Here is a 12639-nt window from a genome sequence, read left to right as displayed (position 1 = left end):
CACTGCTGGAGCTGTGGGCCTTTGCAATTGCTACTGCAGTGCTATGATGCTTATTTGTTGCGGGATAACTCAGCGAGGCAGGCTGGTGCCTACCAGAACCCTTCTGCTGGGGCATGGGATCAGGGGCAGCTGTTGGCTGCCATCTTGGGAGAGTGGTCCATGCCTGCCTGCCTTTTAGGACATCTCTATTTTCCAGCTGGAAGGCCTCTGGAGATGCTTATGGCTCCTATAATAGCAAAGTTACTCATGGCTTCACTGGAGAGAGCAGAGCAGCTTTGAAACCTCCTCCCCTAAACACAGCAATATTTGGTAACAGTTGGCGTCTTGGGGAGAGAATTCATGTCTGTAATTAGTTACTGTATATCACCGTGAGTACTCTGCTCAGGATTTACTGGGCAAATACCATTTAACTGCACAATAACTACAGGTCCTTGCTGCTTATTGGGTAATTTACTAAGGCTGGGAGAATGGGGCAGGAGGGATGCTGAATAGGAGGTATTGTAACCCCTTGAATCAAACTTTATGAGTTCAGGTTTGGCAGAGGAGAGGCTGCTCTTCGCCAGCTCTCCTTGCTTTGTTTTGCAGGGTTGGTGGCAGATTGCTTCCTTTCTTTTATTCATTGCAGAAGGACAGGTCTGAGACTGGGCTGTGGGACTGCCCAGGGCCACCTAAGGTTATGGAGGGGTCTTTTGATTGAGAGGGTCTTTGGCTGGAGTCTGCTGCAGAAACCCAGGCTATGCATCCAGCCTGTCATTGACTCCTTCCATGGGGCCCCTTTCTGTATCTGGGCCAGTGGGTGGGGAGGGCAGGGAGCCGTCCTTGGCTGGCAGCATCAACATAATCTCAGTTCTCTCTTCTCTCACAAGTATGCGTGTTGCTTGGGAAGCAGCCATCCCTGGACCTTGGATGGTGTTCCCAGCCCTAATCTGCTTGAGCAAAGTCTGTCTTTGTTTGGCCGTGCACTGTCTAAACTCCTGTAACCTATTTAGGCCACAGAGAGGGGAAGAGACACAATAATGAAAAACCCAACGTGCAACATTGCCTTACGCAATCTAATAAATTACTCCATAGCCGGCTGCCAGCTCAGACTAAGCCCAATATTGCCTGCAGTAATTATTTGGATCAAATGCAGTTTATCTGCTTCATATTTGTGCTTCTGTGCTCAGTGGTAACTTATAAATGTCATTGTGGTGTTTATTCGTTATAATGAAACTTAATGGCATTGGAAGCTAGGAGCAGAGCTGGTGGGGCGGCAGGTTTAAAACAGTTTCTTCATCTCTGGAGAAGGAATGAGCCAAGATAACATGACAGTGCCCTATAGAGAAGAGATTTGCAGAAGCATTGTGTCCTTGTACCATGTGGTGGACGAGAGGGAGCCAGGAGCTCTGAGCTGGCACCAAAGGTCATTTGATTTTGCCTCTGGGGACATCTATCAGGAGCGGGTAAGACTTGGCTGTAGCTAACCTAGCACTCTCCCATCTGTCCTTGTTGTCTTCTGAAGGCTTTTGCGTTGTGGGAGGTATTCAGTTTCCACACACCCAGTAGCTGCTCTAGATAAGCGAGACCCATTGCCCAGGGTCTTGGGAAGCTGAGGGCATGAATTGGGATGGAAATTAGAGGCCCAAATGGCTGCGCTGTAGAGGCCAGATAGCCATGGGAGGCCTGGCAGAAGAGGAGGAGGAGGAGAGGATGAAGCGCGAAGGTGAGAGGTCCTGAAGCACCTGAAGAGTGGTCAGCGGGGCTGGTGGCAGGAAGACGTAAGTCAAGGAAGACCTGGCAGGGTTTGAGAATAAGGCTCACCACTGGCTCTGCAGAAGCACCACAGAAAAGGATGAAACATGTAGCATAGAGCTTGGAGTTCTGTGTGTTCCAGGGCTGGGCTCTGCCATTTACTGGTTGGATGGCTTTGGGGAAGTTATTTTTCTCTCCTGAATTTGATTGCCTCATGTGGACAAGGGAGTTAGTATAGCTATCCCTCAGGACTGGGGTGATCATTAAATAAACTGATGTGTCTAGAGTGATGGACAGGGTGTCTGGCACAGACTAAATGATGAGTCAGTGATCATGGCTGCAGTGATCGGTACACAGTAGATGTTCGCCCAGTGACAGCTGAGTGAATAGGTGCACCGTGTCACCTCCCACTTATGGGCATCACAAAACCCCCTTTTAAACAGCTGAGCTTGGATTTGGCCTTCACAATGCTCGGGGTTGATTTTCTTATTCTCCTTCAATAATGTGGACATGGAGGTCCAGCATGGTTAGGGACTTGCTCAAGGCTCCCCAGCTGCTATGTGAAGGGGAATTGGTTCTCCTACATCTCAGGGCAGAGTGCCCTCTATGAGTCCTCCCATGACAGCCCCTGACTTGACTTGGGAGGCCGAACTCATCCATGCTGACCTGCTGCATTGTACAGAGCCCACACTGACCTCTCCAGGGCTCCCCCAACTGCTTCCTTTTAATATTGCATTTGCCATTCACACATGAAATAGTCCTGTTTCCCCCTGGTAACACATATGTGCAAAGCTCCTACCTCAGGAATAAGGATGAAGAATATGCATCATTGTAATTTTTCCCACAGGCCATCCCTTTCCCAACACTCCTGTTTTGATCTTTGCACAAATGGGATTGAACTGGGGTAGCCACTTGGTACAATAAATTCTATGGAACTTTATACCCTCCCAAAGCACCTGCACAGCCATGTGTGTGTATATATATAATCTTTACAACAAATGCATGCAACTAAGAGGGCTGGTATCATGAATATACCCATTTTGCAGATTAGAAAACATAGATCAAGAGAGATCAAAGACAAGGTTTTATTCCCCATCAAGAACAGGACTAATGTCTAAAAATATTTTTTCTATGTTTGATTCTTAATTAAACATTACCTGGGGAAGTGTTTGCTTCATGCAAATAATAACACACTATCTTATTTGTATAATACTTTACAATTTATGGCATTTACCCATGTTATTTTACTGGTCTTCACAAAGCAGCTATGATTTTTTTCTTGTCTGACAATGCTCACACAACTAGCTAGTGTCAGATATGGGCCTCAAACCACCATTTCCCAGTGTGGATTTCAAGGGAGTACTAGGCTCAATACATCATGTAAAAATGTTTTGAGAACTGTGTTCCCCACTTTTGGTGGCTTATTGTGCCCTTTGGCATGTTAGTTTCCAAGATATTCAATAAGAAAGAGACTTGTTTAATTAGGGACTCTTCAGCCTTTGCCTCCCTTGTCTAAGTATTGAGGCTATATTTTGCAACAAAACAAAACAACCAAACCAGCCTATAAACAGGCTGTGGAAATACTGCTTCAGGGATGAGTGTGGGCCGACATCCCTCCCTGGTGTTTTCAGGTGTAAGGCTGAGAGAGGAGAGTATAGAGGGAGGGATGGGGAAGAGGTTTTCTTCTGTGGACCATCAGAGTCAAAGCCCCTTCCCCAGGATGTGCCTTTCCTTCCCGTGACCCCGGACAGTGTTGCCCAGAGAACTCACTCAATACTAGGCTCAGGCAGTCTAATCTTGATCTAGGGTAAGATCAGAGTAGGGTCTGTGAGTAGTGCATGGTGAGGTGATATGAGGCAGTCGTTCTGAGCAGTGAACACTGCAGCTCTGTTAGTCGCATCTCCCATTCCTGATGATGGGGACACTGCCTCTAAATCACCTACAGGAGTAAGCAGAGTGGGAATGAGAAGCCAAGTTTGCCTCCTGGCCATATGCCTTAGGTTAATGTTTCAGTCTTTCTTGGCCTCAGTTTCTTCATCCTCAAAGTGGGGATAGCAGAACATGGGTGATACAAGAACAGAGAGGGGGAATTTGGGTGGTAGAAATTTTAAGTGGGGATGGGGATGGGAGGATGAGGGGGGAGGGTTGATTAAAACTAAGGATGTATGATAAAGCCATATGGAAATCCATTGATTTGTAAGCTGACTAAAAACCATAAGTTAAAAAACAGTAAGTGTTAGATGGGAGAAATATTGAATGTCTGGGTAATGCTGCTCCAGGAAGCCAAGAGTTGCTAAACAAAAACCCTGGTGCCAGCTGTGAGATGCTCCTTGTAAGTTATTGTCTAGAGAGATCCCAGAGGCCTCCAAACAATACAGGCTCTTTCTTGCCATTCCTCTTGGCTGTCCACCAGAACTAGCTGATAAAACCCCATTGCTGAAAACACACCTTGGTTTCAAGATATAAAGTAAGCAGAAACTGAGCTTCCTTCATGCTAGCTAGCTTCCATAGTCCTAGAACGTGTTGTACAAGATACCAGGGGAGAAAAGACATCAAAGGTTTTGCTCAGCTGTGAATCCTATCAACTATAATACCAACCTGCCAGGCAAGATGTACCAACTGGTACAATATTGGTACATCTATTATGGGGGAAACTAACTACTCTCTAATCAGATTCAAGGCCTGATCCACAAGAGAGAATGCATGTCTGATACTGTAAACCCAGTCAAAACCCCTTGGCCAAGGAGGTCTTAAGTCCAAGGGGTAAAGTTATTAAAGTCATCAGAACACACTTTATACAGTTCTAAGTTCAATAAAAGTTAAAAAAAAGCCAGGCGGATCTCTGTGAGTTCGAGGCCAGCCTGGGCTACCAAGTGAGTTCCAGGAAAGGCACAAAGCTACACAGAGAAACCCTGTCTCGAAAAACCAAAAAAAAAAAAAAAAAAAAAAAAAAAAAAAAAAAAAAAAAAAAGCGGGGATGGGGCTGGAGAGGTGGCTCAGCAGTTGAGGGCTCTTTCTGTTCCTCTAGATTAGTGGTTCTCAACCTTCCTAGTGCTGCAACACTTTAATACAGTTCCTCATGGTGTGGTGACCCCCAGCCATAACATTATTTCATTGCTACTTCATAGCTGTAATTTTGCTACTGTTATGAATCATAATGTAAATATCACATATTTAGGATATCTGATATGTGACCCCAAAAGGGGTCTCAATCCACAGGTTGAGAACCACTGTTCTAGAGGACTGAGGCTCAACCCCCAGCACTCACATGGAGGTTCTCTAGTGCCTTTCCATTTGTAATTCTAGTTTTGGGGGATCTGATGACTTCTTCTGGCTTCTGCAGGCACCAGGAATGCATGTGGTACACAGACATACATGCAGGCAAAACACCCATGCACATGAAATAAGATTTTTCAAAAATGGGACGACACTTTTGATGTGGTGGAGAGGAAATGATACAATCATATAAACGTGGTGTTTTGATCTTACATCCTCATGGGTTAGCTCCGGTCCTTCTCTCTCTTTCTTGAAGTTCCCAGTATTGCAGCAGTCAGAACTGCTGGCTTTACCCACTGCTGTGCCCCAAGAGAACATCCTTTGTACATCTCTTCAGCTCTCTCACCCCACCTTTCTCTGTCACTAGCCACTAGTCTCTCATGGAACCTCAATTTCTGATGGAAGTTACCAGCTCTGTTGGACCACCTTGAATCTCTAGGCTGTACCATTTCAGAAACTGTGGGGGCAGCTTCTTGTCGCCAGTACCTGAGAACTCTGCTGTTGGGGCTCTCTCTTACTTACTTATACCAATCAGGCAAGCAGTCCTGGAAGCTAACACCCCTACCCCTTGTGTGTATGCCCTAAACATCTTCCAACCCATTTCTCTCAAGAGCCAGTGTGTAGATGCTGTGCTCCTTGGGTCTCCTGACTTTGAGTCAGTATTCTACAGCATGTCCCAGAGTTCCCACAAATCTAGGTTCTAGTTGTCCACAGTTGATAGTTGGTAACAGGCTGGTGATACCCTATGTTGCCTCTGTTCTCCCATGCCAATTTTTTAAAGTCACTCTGGTGATACCCTGTGTTGCCTCCATTCTCCTGTGTCAATTTTAAAGTCACTCAGGTACCCTCTTCTCCTGCAGATAAAAAAAATGATCACATTTGAATCCTTAGTTAGGTTGTGTCTCTGGAGTTAACTAGGCAAAATAAGGATATTCCTCCATGCCTCCCACAGCTCTGAGTACACAGTCAGCACCTGATAAATCCCCAAATCAAACATAAATGATCTTTCAGAACAGACCCAAGTGCAGCTATCAGCACAATGAGAGCCGCAGGCTAGCCAGAGTGAGAGATTAAGGGGTGTTGGATGGGAAGCTTGCCTCTTTCTAGGTCCTGAGAGCATCCACAGCCACATGCTCGCACCCACAGTACCTGATTATGGGCCACACCTTGGCAGGTGCAGAAGAACCATGGCATAGCACCCTTCCTCAATGAGAAAAGAGTGGCCTGTGCCATGTTTCAAGATGCTTTTGTGAACAGAGGTTGAGACATGCCTCCCTTTCCTGATAAAAATGGTGGTTATTCCTGGTCCATTTGATTCAGAGGTGGGGAGCTGTTACAGTGCTCTATTTATCCCACACTCAGTATGCAGTTACTGAAACTGTCACCGTGTCCTATATTCCATAGGCTATTATGTGTATTTCAAACCATTATATAAATGGACTTGATTTGGTACTTCTGAATGTCATTAAACTCCTCCCATACCAGTAACAACACCGTTTCCATAGAAACAAATATATTTCAGCAAGGAAGGCCCAGAGAAGCAGCAGATGGAGTAGAGGGGAAAACACAGTACCCCATGGCTGTTTCCAGAGTGCTGGACCTGGCGCTGCGCAATGACCACCTTGCGAAGGTGGTACAAGTGCCTTCAGATTTTTATTGACTTCCCTTCAGTAAAGTCCTGGGTAATTCATCTCACCTCCAAACCTACTCATTCTGCTGTACAGCTCTAAAAACTTTATGGCACTACAGGTCATTAGGCACCTCATTTATTTCCACTCTTCTATGCATTTTCCAGACTCTTGTGGGGCGGGGGGAGGCACTGGAGCGAGGGTCTCAGTATTCAATGAATTCAGTGATGGAGCTTTGAGACTAGATGAGGGATATAGAAAAGAGAGGGGAGAGGAGGCCTCCTCAGGACACAGCACAGGGGGAGACCAATGTCTTGCCAATGGCAGCTGTTTCCCAAGTCACTTGACCCCTTGTTAGGGCAGTTGGAGTGCTAGGATGAAGACTCCTTGGATTGAAGGACTATAATATTTGAAACCTCTTTATAAGAACCAGAACGAAGAGACAGGTGCCCATGGCCTTGATAGAGAGTGTTTCTCTCTCCCTTTCTCTCTTTTGGGTTTTTTTTGAGACAGTGTTTCTCTGTGTAGTTTTGGAGCCTGTCCTGGATCTTGCTCTGTAGACCAGGCTGCCCTCAAACTCACAGAGATCCGCCTACCTCTGCCTCCCGAGTGCTGGCATTAAAGGCGTGAGCCACCACCGCCCAGCTCTCTCTCTCTCTTTTTTTTTAATAGAAGGATTCAGGCATTGGCTGCAATGGCCTCTTTAAGAACAGCAGCCAAGTATCAAATTCTCCGAGAAGCCATCCTTGATACACCTTCCATGGCTTACAGCCTGAATGGAGTCTCCATCTCTGTGGTCACAGCTGATTATTCATACTTGGTGGAGGCAGCTGTGACATTGTACTACAATATTATGTGCTTGATAGCCTTGGGATCAGGGGCCACTGTCACATCTCAGGGGGCTGGCACCGTGCCATGCACAGAGAGCCATTGGATGAATGGTGGCCAGTCCTAAGTGCCCAGATCCACAGTATTCATCAAGTCTTCCCATCCAGTGGAACTTGGCAAGGATGTTGAACCATCAAAAGATGGTGTTGACTACATCCCAGCTTATTAAACTGTGGATCATGACCCCATGGGGGGTTGTTATAGACTGTATGTGGAGGTGATAGAGAATTTGGCATCAGTGAAAGGTTTTTGAGCATCCAATGACCAAAAAAACGGACTTGAAGTCAAACATGCAGTGAATCAGGTGTCTCTGGCGATACCTGTGTCACATCACTCAGAGGCAATGCAGCCTTGGTTCTGAACACAAAGCATGTGCACTATGTACTGCACACTCCGTCACACCACATAGTGTCACAGATGCTTCCTGAAGTCACCTTAGCTCAGTTTTGAGACTACTGAATGATACAAATTGTGGTATTTTTAGTCTGAGTGCAAGGTTTTTGCTCTCGTAGAAACACAAGCCATTTAATTATGGAAGACAAAGGCTTCAATATTTTTCTACTACCATTTCTTTGTGTAAGTATCCAAGTAGTGTATCTTTGGATTGTACTGAATTTGAGTGTTTGATTTTTTTAAAATTTCCATTTAAATTGGTGATTTGAGTTTTATAAAAAAAAAAGTGTGAAATGAACTTTGGGTTGGGATTAGGACAGAATTTCCAACAATTGCTGAAGTGCAGTAAATGTACTTTTGCCGTGTTCTATGATGTGCTTATGCAAAGCAGAATTCTCAGCATTGACAATTTTAAGATCAAAATACTGATCTGAAAACCGTTGGAAATGTTCCACACCCTGCAGCAGCAAATATTTAGTCAAGATTTAATTATTTATGTAAAAATAAACAAGCACACCTATCTCATTAGTGTATAAATTTGCCTTTGTTTTTAATAAGTGGTAAAATTATGTTGTGTATCAAAGATTAAGAAATATTAATTTCTTTATCATTTATCATCAGTAAATGCTTACTTTACGAGCCTATGTACTTGGAGTCATATAAACATAGACATTTATATATCTCTGGAGTCACATAGAATTTTTTTCAGCAAAAGGTGGGCAAGTGAAGAAAGTTTAAGGATCCATCAACTAGATGACCTTTGGCCCCCTTCTGGTCTCACATCTATGATGATCTGCTTCTAAGCCTACCATGACTAGAGCTGGAATTGCATCTAGATTTCTGACTCCCAAACAGTGTTTGACCTTTAGGCTTATGAGTCACAATGCTAAATAAAATACTTTAAACTGAAACAGACATCCAACCAACTGGCATGAAGAATGGCTGATTTTCCCTGCTGGACAGCAGCGTCACTGAGGACAGAGCACATGTCCATCCAGCTCAGAGTTTCTGAGCCTGGCACAGTGCTGGTCTGTGGAGGTGAGGTGGGTGGGGATGACTTCTATATGTTCTCTCATGTCACTGTCTGAACAGCCTCCTTCCTTTTCCCTGGAGGTTCTTGCATCCTGTCTCTTTCAAAGAGTACCCCAACCAGCTTGATTAGGTACTTTCCCCTGACTGATCCTGGGCCCAACTTTCCCGCTGGCTGTGATACTGGGCGAGTCACATACCTTCCCTGGGGGCATTTTTTCTCTTTTCCAGTTGCATGCTCATATTTCCTTTTCACCTAGTCCCAGCATCCTGGGGCCAAAACCAGCCCCTGTCTTTACTCTCACACCATTCTCCATTTTGTGCAAACATTGGAGCTAGGCCCCTGAGACATGACCGACCTAATGGAGGTTACTGACTGGGAGGGCAGGCAGCTATTGGTGAAACAACTGCACTATGAACGTACATTTGTACACGGAAGGTAAGAGTTCTGGAGGGCAAGGGTGTGGTCTACAGGAGTATGTAGTTCACAAACTTGACCTAGCCTGGGGAGAGCAGATCAGTGGACTCAGTGGGAAAAGATATTGATGCTAAGGTTTGGAGGATAAGCAGGAATTAGCATGCAAAGAGGAGGGAGATGGATGGGTTGAGTGTGATGTATGTTCTAAGAGGAGAAACCAAGGACACCGAAGTCCTGTGTAAGAAAGAACAGCCTTCTTGAGGAGAAAGAAAGCCATGTGATTGGAGAACTGGCAGGAATCAGATTAACGTGGAGCCTTATAAAACATGGAAAGGGTTTAAATATTCTTAAAAGCAACAGAGAATCACTGAAATAGTTTCTAGAACATAGTATCAAGTTTTCATTTCGATGCATGGCTTTGGCTATGTGTGAAGATGAAATGGGCAGAGGGTGGTGGTTGGATATGATGAGGAAAGAGAGTGAGAGGTAGATAGGGAGAAAGAGGTAAGGAGGGGGAGAGAGGGATGGAGGGAGAGAGAGAATAGGCATATAGTGGAGAAAGGGAAAGGGAGAGGGAGGGAGGGCAAAGAGGGGGTGCAAATTCAGAAGATCCCCAGAAGGTAAAATCCCCATGATGTGGTGAGATCTTGATAGGAAGGAGAGGGAAGGGGAAATTTACAAAGTGATTTGGCGTGGTCTGCAGCCCAGGAAACCCTCTGGTCTTGGATAAACAGGTCTTCTGTAGGAATGATGGCTGGAGGAATCAGCCTGGGACAAAGCTCTAGAATCTTCCATCAGATTGTGGCAGGAGAATGGAAATAGCTGGTCTCTTGTTCCAAGATGCTGAGTGAATTAAATAACCATCATAAAGTGCCCTGGAAGCCTGGGTCTTGCCATAAATAATAAACAGAGGTGTTATACAAATAACCAGCTTTGTAGCCCCAGTGGAGGAAAACACATCATCAAGAAAAATGAAATAAGAAAAAAATATGTGCCCCAAAGCTCCAACTAACATAATGACAGTATTAGCCAACATCCTGGGAACTGTGGCAGGCACCTCAGGAATGCTCTCAGGAAAATGATTGTGCGCCCTCCGCATGAGCCAAACTGGCCCCAAGGAGCCTCGTGGCAAGAGCTGCCCACACAAATGGGGCTCGCCCTTCCTATGTTCTGGGCTGTGGTCAGAAGTCCCAGGCTACCAACTCCTGCTTCCCATTTGCACTGATAGAAGTACAGTCCATTTGCAGGTTGGGTGGCATCGAAGTCAACCAGGACCTTGATCTTCTCTGCAAGGAGAAAGAAACTCTGAAGTGCTTTGGGGGGCAGATGGCAAAACCACTCAACTTAAAACAGGCTCCTTTGGTGACCAGGGATCCCTTGGTTACCAGAGCATGCAACATTATGGGATGGGCTAGAGAACAAGGTATGGGCAGTGGGTTGAGAGGCGGATTAGAGTTTGCATCATCACAATTTAGAGCCTTGGCTGGTCAGTCTTTGTCCACTTGACATGCGCTAGGGTCACCCAGGAAGGTGAAACTTCAAGTGAAGAATTGCCTCCATCAGCTTGGCCTGTAGACAAGTCTGTGGGGGCATTTTCATGATTAATGATTGATGGGGGAGGGCCCAGCTCACTGTGGGCAGTGCCACCCCTGGGCAGGTGGTCCTGGACTTTTCTTATACATAGGAAAACAGGCTGAGCAAGCCACAGGGATGAGCCAGTAAGCAGCACTCCTCTTGGATGTCCCTGCCTCAGGTTCCTTCCCTGAGCTTCTGCCCTGACTTCTCTCAACTGCTGGGCAAATAAACTTTTTCCTCCCCAAGCTGTTTTTGTTCAGTGTTTTGTCACAGCAACATAAAAGCAAATGGATATAGAGCCTTATGGATGACCTGATCCAAATTATTCAATTTTGTGTTTGCTCCAACTATGGGGCAGCTTTTTTTGTTTTTAACATCTGTTAGGAGATGGTAGATCAGTGTTGTTCTATACTCATTACAGAAAGAGAGAAAGGCTCCCATCCATCGCAAAGGACTTCAGGGCTGCAGAAGACTCTGTGTTCCCATCCTCTATGGCCCCATCTCCTGCATAGGGCTGAGTGGTGAGGACAGGAGCTATGGTAGGCATGCACTTGACCATAGAACCAGAACTAGCATGGTGGTACCCCCAGTGGCTGTGAGCTGGCTTGGGGACCAGGCATCTGGCTTCATCATTCCTGGGTGCTCCAGGAGGCCAGAGTCTTCAGTCATCCCATGGTGCTGTGCTAGTCACGGAGTGGATTTTTCTGGGAAGATGAGACATCTCTGGGAGGCATTGCTGCTTTCCCTTCACTGAACTGAGAGAAGCAGTCACCCACTGGGATTCCGAATGTCCTGGAAGTTTGTTGTCTGCCCCTCTCTGCAGCTCAAGAGGGCACCTCTGTGTAGGAAACTTACTTGTGCTGACCCACTCCAGTATGGGGCCAGGAGCCAGACAGAAGGGGGACCAGGGTTTCCCTACCTCCTCTCTCCTTTAAATACACTCTTTCTTGTTTATCCTTCTCAAGATGGGCCTCACAGAATATCTGGGTCCTATAGGACTTGTGCCCCTCAATCTAGATCTCTCTATAATCTTCTGCCTTTGGATCACCATGGTCAAGGACAGTCTCTCTGACCTTCTCTTCACTCTGCCTGGGTCTCGAGGAGCTTCTAAACCCATAACTGAAGGGAAGCCCAAGACTCTGGGTGCTGCTGAAGATGTGAAGACAACCCTGGTCAGGGTCTCACTATGTAGCCCTGGCTGGCCTGGAACTTGCTATGTAGACCACACTGGCCTAGAACTCACAGAGATCTGACTGCCACTGCCTTCCAAGTTCTGGGTTTAAAGCATGGCAAGCCTAGAGACACATTATGTAAAGAGCTCTGTTTCCTTCTCAAGACTCAACTGATACCCAACTGCAGGAGACTTTTGATAGTCTTCTATTGTGACTCCCAGCCTCTATTAAACATTTACCTAAGTAATTTACCATAAGTGACTCTTCCTATGTGTGAGTCATTGAGATGTATCAAGGATATGGAAAGATGGAAGTGAGATCTTCCCTTCCCCACAGGTGGGGCTCACAGTATGCAAGTAGGAAGTTGATGCACAATCACAAATTGTGATATATACTGCAAAGAAAACAGACTGGTTGGCCAGGTGGAGCATATGGTGAGGGAGAGGGGCTCTGATTTAGGTGAGGTGTGAGCAGGTGGTTTTTGTAGAGATGTTTTTAGTGAGACAAGCTTGTGATTTTACTGTGAGGT

The 12639-nt window shown here is 45.8% G+C and overlaps 1 protein-coding gene and 1 long non-coding RNA gene across 8 annotated transcripts in view; one reads left to right on the top strand and one right to left on the bottom strand.

The window, feature by feature from the left end:
• Nucleotides 1-12639, bottom strand: part of Kirrel3 (kirre like nephrin family adhesion molecule 3) — a 569791-nt gene that overhangs the window by 112807 nt on the left and 444345 nt on the right. The window lies entirely within an intron of this gene.
• LOC128121402 (uncharacterized) overlaps nucleotides 1025-12639 on the top strand; it is a 94146-nt gene continuing 82531 nt past the window's right edge. For both annotated transcript variants that reach the window (XR_008222183.1, XR_008222177.1), the window contains exon 1: nucleotides 1025-1442. This is a non-coding gene — a long non-coding RNA (uncharacterized LOC128121402). The remainder of the gene's footprint in view (nucleotides 1443-12639) is intronic.

This window comes from Peromyscus californicus, unplaced genomic scaffold (assembly GCF_007827085.1).
Source record: "Peromyscus californicus insignis strain IS unplaced genomic scaffold, ASM782708v3 Scaffold_11__1_contigs__length_118956290, whole genome shotgun sequence".
In the NCBI taxonomy this organism is placed as follows: domain Eukaryota; kingdom Metazoa; phylum Chordata; class Mammalia; order Rodentia; family Cricetidae; genus Peromyscus; species Peromyscus californicus.
Note: the sequence above shows the minus strand (reverse complement) of the source record. Positions and strands in the feature narration are given on the sequence as shown.